Source organism: Gobio gobio (assembly GCF_949357685.1).
Source record: "Gobio gobio genome assembly, chromosome: 13".
Lineage (NCBI taxonomy): Eukaryota > Metazoa > Chordata > Actinopteri > Cypriniformes > Gobionidae > Gobio > Gobio gobio.
In genome coordinates this window covers 53,185,378-53,194,252 of record NC_137106.1, presented here as the reverse complement: position 1 = coordinate 53,194,252, position 8,875 = coordinate 53,185,378, and the positions used below count along the sequence as shown (strand labels likewise).

The window sequence follows — 8,875 nt, the reverse complement described above, 5'->3', positions numbered from 1 at the left end:
ATTGTCATTATCTGCCACCACACTGCAAAAAAATATTTTCATATTTAGTATTTTTGTCTTGTTTCCAATCTAAATATAAAAAAAATAATAATAATCAGGATGCATTTACGTAAAATTACATACAAAATTTAATCAAAATAAGTTTTTGCTTAAAGCTGCAATATGTAAGACTTTTGCAGTAAAATATCCAAACACCGCTAGGCCAATGTTATATATTTTGTTCAGTTGAGTACTTACAATATCCCAAATGTTTCCAACTATTTGTAAATCATGAGAAAATTGTGATTTTACCAGAGGAACCAGGACGGGTGAGGGCGTGGCCTGTCAATGACATCATATCGTGTTCCCCTCGGTTTCCGGTTTTACTGCCGCAGAAACCATGCCAACAGACGAGGACGACTGCGTAACGCCTCGCGCTGTTGAAGTTTCCCTCAAACATTATGGACCAAGGTAAGCAGACTTTGGAACAAAATGAGAAATCAAAAGAGGACCAGTATCGACGTGCCGTTTTCCAGATGGCGAGAGTTTCGCAACAAACTTCGACTTGACAGAGATGCCATTCATGTGCTTTATTAGACAGCTGAGCAAATGTACATACAATGAATCAATGTTATGAAGCACAATGAAATATGAGAATATCATCAGTATGATGTAGTTACTGCTTATCTCATACACTCAAAAACAAGAGTACAAAACTGTACCTTTTAAAGTACAAGTTTCCGTCGCTGGGGTGGGACCCTTAAGGGAACATTTCTGTAGCTCTAAGTCAGGGGTCGGCAAGTTCGGTCCTAGAGCTGATGAGAGTTTAGCTCCAACCCTACTAAACCACCACAGTATAAACTCATGGCTCCCAGCATGCATTGCAGCATTAAGTATGTCACCATTGTTGAGATTCATATGCTGACTCTTGATATCTGTGTGTGTCTAAACTTTTCCCCCCTAGAATGTGTTTAAAAATCAGAATTCAGAATGTCTGATCTGTGGCAAGAAAGTATTGTTGGTGAATATTATTTATTAATATTTTAGTCAGCGATGAGTTTAGCCAAACATTTTTCTTCATGAAAGTTTTTTTTATGGCTTCTTTTGATTTGAACAGATTATGTGTTTTGTTAACACTATAACAAAAACCACAAACTCACATAAAAAGCAAAGAGTCAAACTGGCCAACTAAAGGGAACACCGATCTCCATAATGGCGACCAACATCTAAACCTCTGTTAATTCTCAATAAGAGCTTCTATAGATGTCTTTCAGGGCTGGAGCCAAACTCTGCAGGTCAGCGGCTCTCTAGGACTGAACTTCTGCTCTAAGTGAGGAAAATAATGGTGTAATTGGACCCTAAGGACCAATTGTGTACATTTTAAAGGTACAGGTATACGTTTACTGCGGCTCGGAGGCTTGCTCCAAACTCATTTCGTTGCATTGTACTTGTACATGTGTAATGACAATAAACTTGAATCTCATCTCATCTCATTATTACTCTCAACACACTCATTTCAGATAGTGTAGACAGAGTCAAACAGCATTGAGTTTCCTCACAGTTTAATCGGTCAGATAATCTGACCTGTATGAGTAGTAGCACTCGCGGGTCGTTCGCTAATATCTGTCTCTTATTAGTAATCGCGCCCTGCTTCATACCACAGTCATGTTAAAAACACTCATCCACAAACAATATTTCCCTATAAACATGATTAGATCCATCGGTATGATTCCACGCTCACTCACTGCGTCATCAATCTACACCTTTGTTATTGTTTTGAAGAGGTTAGCGACCCCTAGCGGCGAAAAAATACATATTGTAGCTTTAAAACAAGCAAAATGATCTGCCAATGGGGGAAGACAAATAATCTTGTTTCTGTTTGCATCGCTGTTTGCAAACACCAAAATGGTCTATAGCCCATTATGAGTAGCATGTCTATATGTTGTGTGCACTAAATACAAACTTATCATGTGTACATATGGAAAAAGTTATTTTGAAGAAACTTGCTTAGTGTCATGAATTTCAGATGCTCAGAGGGCTCACAGTAAATTGTAAACTCAGCCATTTGAGCTGAAAGATGAAGGCTGTAATACTGTTGTCCACTAGAGGGACCCGCAGGATCTTTTTAATCTAATCTTTCTAACTGTTTCCAGCATTGACTGATAAATAAATGCATAAAAACATTTGTATTACAATGCACTGGTAATATAGTTAATTCCAGCATTATGGCCGTGACATTTGCTGTCAAAACTTGAAATATACATTCTTAGAGAATGCATTTAATACCAATACACTCGCCTAAAGGATTATTAGGAACACACACTAAGACTGTGTTTGACCCCCTTTCTCCTTCAGAACTGCCTTAATTCTACGTGGCATTGATTCAACAAGGTGCTGAAAGCATTCTTTAGAAATGTTGGCCATATTGATAGGAGAGCATCTTGCAGTTGATGGAGATTTGTGGGATGCACATCCAGGGCACGAAGCTCCCGTTCCACCACATCCCAAAGATGCTCTATTGGGTTGAGATCTGGTGACTGTGGGGTAACTATGGGATACACAGCGGACTTCTTCCCAGCAGTCAAAGCGGCTTTACGTCATGAAAGTGCGGTCTCAGAGGAAGACTGTGAGGGTTTAGGGTGCCATTTGGGACAGGGCCTTAGTTCAGTTCTGTCATTGGTTCATTGTTCTGATTGTTCACAGGTGTGTCTTGTGTTGTGAACTTTTATCTTCTAAAGTGTAGGAAACTCAGAAGTGGAGACCAGGAGACGTCGGGATCGCATTCAAACAGAAGTTATTATTTTAATGAGAACTCTCTGAGCTGCAGGTCGTCCAAAAACAGTCTAACTTAACAGTACAAAACAATGCAATTTATCTACATTTCAGGGGGAGGGATTATACAGCAGGGGAGGAGACACTCTGAACAATACAATGCAAATGTTGTATAGGTAAAAAGGACACACCCTACATAACTGTGTCACTCGTCCAGATTCAATCAGCATAACAGTGTCATTCAAATGCATAGATGCTAATCCAATCACTCAGGCAGTATTGCTCTAAACTTGTCATGGTAAATAGTCAGGAAGTGCATAAAGACAAAAGACTTAATGTCTCAAACACTTACACGGCCTGACGTAATCTCCTTAGAATTTCCTCAAGTTTACTTCAAAATGTAAAACACAAATATAGATAATGTTTTCAGTTATATTCTATTACATTGGAACCTAAATATAACAATGTATAAATTTGTAATCTTACACTTGTTTAGTCATTAGTCATTAGGCCATGCGTCGTGGTCTAGTATTGATGTTGTAACCTGCTGTTTGGTGAGTGTCAAGTCAAGTCAAGTCAAGTCAAGTCAAGTCCACCAAATATTGAAATCTGCAGTACTAGTATGGTACAATTTTATTATACTAAATCGCTGTATTTCAAATGGTTATGGATTATATCTTATGTTGACAAGCGTGTGCATTGTTCAAGACTCAATTTAGAGACCATGATTTTCCTTCTAACACAACTGCTTGCTAAAATTCATAATCAAATATGAATGTTTATCAAATAGGAGTTTAAATTGCAGGTTTCCTCCACAGTCAGGTGAACCGATTCACACTATTGTCCGCCACAATCACGTCAGTTTTATGTTTTGTCTAAATGATTGCACGGTTCTCCGCCAGTTTATGCAGTTCAAAGCACGGTTATGAGTCAAAATGATCACATTTTATTAAAAACATTTAGAAATGATTGCAATGTCATTATTTTGTCATTTATTGTGGTATTATGATTATGGTGAATATTCATGTTTTAACTAAGAGGGAAAAGTGTGATATCCACTTATTGTGTACAGTAACAGCCTGAAGTCGAATACAGAAATTGTTTCAATTATCACTTTAATATAAAAGAAAAAACAGCAACACCTCCATTATAAAACACAGAATAAAAATAGGCAATAGTATTAGTACAGAAATGTAATATTAATACAAATTCATGCAGTAAAATTATTTAAAATTATTTAAGTTCTGGTTAACTAAGTAGAATGTGATTATCTAGAAAATATTATTATAAATAAGAAAATATTCTGTGCACTGATGTTGGCCTCATTCTAAAGCTCTTGATAGCCTCTGCTTTCCCTCAGGCCAGAAGATCGCCTTTTTTTCATCAGAAACACGGTTCCTGCAACCACAAGAGCAACCAGAACCATTACCCCAACAACTACACCAGCCTTTTCTCCTCCAGACATCTGAGAAGACGACATGCCAGACTCTGACACTGGTTTCATTCGGTTAATCTCACTCGGCTTTGCCAGTCGCCACATCTTATTCTCTCCAACTCTCACCCAAGATCGGTCACCTTCTGTCATTACAGATACAGTGTTTGTCACAGTCATGCCAACCTGTGGTTTTTGCATGAATGGTGGGAGATGGACAGGCTTTAGCTGACCCTCAGTGAAGGCACCTGACCGCACACAGTACAGCACTTCACAGCCGTCACTAATGGCAGCGAGATGTTAGCTGAACTGAGGTGGACAGCGAGATTGATAACTTGCGAGAGGATTGCCAAAGTGGCAGCTGAAGAAACCACCAAATGGCACAGAGAATCTTGTTCCAGCCTCATAATCATTGCTCAGACAGACCATCATGCCATTAGACAAGAACCTTAGAGCAATGTAGTTTGGAGGACAGCTATTGGATTTGGTCAGAGGGTTTTGCAAAGATGGTCCAAACAGACCTCCAAACAGGTATCCAGAGTATTCATGGGTTGTCGTATATGAGAAACACCAGTAAGTGTCCACTTTTGCTTTACGGACATGATAAACATAATTACAATTCGTCTTCGTACAACTTGACCACCCAAGGAAACCACAATCTGTAGTATATGTGTAGCACTCTTGTTGAGTATAACCTTCTTCCACTCTTTCAGAGCGTAATAAGGTGGGAGAGTAAAGTGGAGGGCAAGAATAATCCCCAGTGGCTGGGTTTTTCTGTGCGGTCTTATCACAGATAGTTTTTCCATCTGTTGTCTCTGGAGTGCATTGTTGGTAAATGCCACCAAAGGTAAGATTGGTGACTGGACCCTCACAGGAAGCATCATCTATGTTTGCCTGGAAGTTAAAATTTGGGGAATCTGGATTTACACACCCTGGACTTCTGTTCATTCTATAGTATTGAAATGCGGCCTGCTGAACTGAGGAAGCCATTTTGTTTACTGTCAGTGCGGGGAGGTCTGGGAATGTGAATGGATTAAGAAAATAGTGCAGCGGGAGTCCAGAGCGGTCAATAGCCACCAGATTATTGAGCGTGCTCTCTTGCCACTTCTGCAGAGTCATGCCTGGGTAGAATAAATCTCCACCATGGCTATGGATGAAAGAATATGCAACGTTACTCTGATACCCCTGAGTTTGTGAACTTTCTTGGGATGTCTTGCTGCTAATATCAAATTTAAGTTTGTCAAAAAAGTTCAAGCCTGCTGATGCAGAAATGGAAGACATATCTGACTGACTGCTGGAGACAAAAGACTTCTTTAAATAGTCCTCTTGCACTAAAGTAGCTCCGGCATCAACACTTGTGATGACATGAGTACCATAATCAAATATGAGTGTCTCTGACAGGTAAGTCGCCAGACGGGTTTCATTGTTGTTGATGGCATCTGCGATTTCCACTGCGCGTTGAGCAAAGCGGGAGTCCAGAGTGAAGTCAGGATACGCTTTTACTGTGTACAGGCGGTTACGGATCTGGAAAAAAGAAAAAATGTGTGTGTTTGTGTTCACATTTAATGATCAATCGTAATTTAAATAAATGTTCTTATGAATCATTTCTGCTCAGTCATAATAATAATAAGAGCCATAAGTGTAAGATTATATGTGACCCTGGACCACAAAACCAGTCATAAGTGTACATTATTTGGACAGGACAATATCTGGCTGAGATACAACTATTTGAAAATCTGGAATCTGAGGGTGGAAAAAGTCTAAATATTGAGAAAATCTCATTTAAAGCTGTCCAAAGGAAGTCCTTAGCAATGTATATTACTGCAAATAATAATTTCTTTATATATTTACGGCAGGAAATGTACTAAATATCTTCATGGAACATGATCTTAATATCCTAATGATTTTTGGCATAAAAGAAAACCCGTACAATGTATTTTTGGCTATTGCTACAGATATACCCGAGAGACGCACGGCTGCTGTTGGGCTCCAGGGTCACAAATACAATTGAATATCCTTATTATTTTAGTAAAAGTAGTAGAATTTTGTTTATATGTAGCTGAAGATGTGGTGAGGTGAATCAGGACCTGAAATATACTGCATATATAAAATGAAAACACACTTCTTAATAAAAAATGTAATGTAAATTTATCTTCAGCATATGAATAAGAAAAAAGGTAAACAATAGCCAAATATGCAATATAGTGGTTTTGACTTACTTGAACCCGTGATGTTACAGAATTATCTTTCACTTGGTGGGTTTTCATCAAGCGGCAACCTCCCGCAGTTTCTCTTGAAGCCAATACGGAAGTGCCTCAAACTGCAATTCATCGACTGGCCGCTAGGGACAGGATCCAGAAGGGAGCAGAATCTCATTGAGCCCCATGTTAAAATGGTCAACTTTAGAGCAGAATAAAACATGTTTACAGCCTGGTACAAATTGTGCTTTTGGTCTATACGGCTCATTTTGCCCTTCATGACAACTGTGAGGGGGGTGAATTTTTTTATAGCTCATTCGTTTACATTATATAAAGCCTTAAAGTTCTGCATAATTAAGGGCGTGGCCACTTCGAGTGACTGGTGGATAGCCATTTATCTGCTGTCTGTTAGTCATCGCGTCACTTAAGCTCCGCCCACGTCCCGCCTTTTTGCCCATTTTCTGTTATCCGGGAGTGACGCGCGATGACGCGCTGCCAAGATGGCAACGGCCACCATTGCGCTTCAGAACGGCTCATCAGAATCCTATGGGTGACGTCACGGACACTACGTCCATATTTTTTTACAGTCTATGGTTTTCATCCGTTTGTTTTCTTCCGAGTATTTTCCGTTAAGCACAGAAAGGAACGAACCATCAGCATTAATGGAGCTTGACGTAGAGCTTGTCTGGTTCAGTCATGACATGATGATCTCAAAGTGTGTTTCCACTCCGCTCATCTTCTGTGGAATGACAAAGACTTCATCTGGAATGAGATAGACACCATCTTCTGTGGTCTGACACTGGGAATAGCTCAGGTTCATCACCCGTCCCATGTCTATGTTGCGCAGGTTATCCCAGCCTCCACCTGGTAGAACCTCGAGCGCTGTCAAACTTGAGTCTTTACGGCACAGACGAAGTCCATTACTGGGATGGATGAGCGGATGAAGGTTGCAGACATTGATAAAACAGCAGAGCATCAGCAGACACAATGCTCTTGACTCCATGACTGCCAGATGTACTCTGTGAGAATGCAGTGCATATTTATCAAAGTCACAGGGGGTGTGGACTTCAGAAAGCTTTTAGCTCTTCACTTTCACTTTTGATGCTGAACATGTCATTTTGAAATACTTCTCTTTTTTAGTCTTGCAAGGCATAAGGCACTCATTTTAAACGTGACTTTAGAACTAGCAATGAAGTAACGTTGAGAGAGTCAGGCAGAAACTTTGTATCTCTATATTTCCTAATTTTTGTTTTATTTTATTTTTAAAAAATCAATACTATTTGTTGTCCTTTACAAGCAAATATGGCGAAAAAAGGTTGGAAAACATTAATATAGCTGATATTCTTCAGGTCCCTCTTAGGTTACACTTTTTTGATAGTCCACTTTAGACATTCTACTAACTATAAGTAACTTTGCAACTACATGTCAACTAACTGTCATTAGAGTATTAGTTGACTGTCAGTAGACTGGTAGGTTATGGTTAGGTGTTAGGGTTCGGGTTAGTAGAAAAAGTTGAATTGTAGTTGCCGTTGTCAGTAGAATGTCTGTTGGGGGACCAACAAAATAAAGTTTTAGTAAATATTAATCAGACAGTCTACAAATACTTTAATGACAGTTAGTTGACATGTAGTTGCAAAGTTACTTATAGTTAATAGAATGTCTAATAACCCAACACCTGTGAAGAGATGACCCAACACCTGTGAAGAGATGACCCAACACCTGTGAAGAGATGAACCAACACCTGTGAAGAGATGACCCAACACATGTGAAGAGATGACCCAACACCTGTGAAGAGACGACCCAACACCTGTGAAGAGACGACCCAACACCTGTGAAGAGATGACCCAACACCTGTGAAGAGATGACCCAACACCTGTGAAGAGATGACCCAACACCTGTGAAGAGATGACTCAACACCTGTGAAGAGATGACCCAACACCTGTGAAGAGACGACCCAACACCTGTGAAGAGATGACTCAACACCTGTGAAGAGATGACCCAACAACTGTGAAGAGATGACTCAACACCTGTGAAGAGATGACTCAACACCTGTGAAGAGATGACCCAACACCTGTGAAGAGATGACCCAACACATGTGAAGAGATGACCCAACACCTGTGAAGAGATGACTCAACACCTGTGAAGAGATGACCCAACACCTGTGAAGAGACGACCCAACACCTGTGAAGAGATGACCCAACACCTGTGAAGAGATGACTCAACACCTGTGAAGAGACGACTCAACACCTGTGAAGAGATGACCTATCACCTGTGAAGAGATGACTCAACACCTGTGAAGAGACGACTCAACACCTGTGAAGAGATGACTCAACACCTGTGAAGAGATGACCCAACAACTGTGAAGAGATGACCCAACACCTGTGAAGAGATGACTCAACACCTGTGAAGAGATGACCCAACACCTGTGAAGAGATGACCCAACACATGTGAAGAGATGACCCAACACCTGTGAAGAGATGACTCAACACCTGTG

At 40.1% G+C, this 8,875-nt stretch overlaps 1 pseudogene across 1 annotated transcript; it reads right to left on the bottom strand.

The window, feature by feature from the left end:
• Window positions 1-4,078: 4,078 nt before the first annotated feature.
• On the bottom strand, window positions 4,079-7,384 carry LOC307136048 (macrophage-expressed gene 1 protein-like; annotated as a pseudogene). Its single transcript has 3 exons — window positions 6,967-7,384; window positions 6,403-6,434; window positions 4,079-5,707 (listed from the first exon to the last, which is right to left on the bottom strand). The product of its transcript is annotated as a macrophage-expressed gene 1 protein-like (transcript).
• Window positions 7,385-8,875: the final 1,491 nt, after the last annotated feature.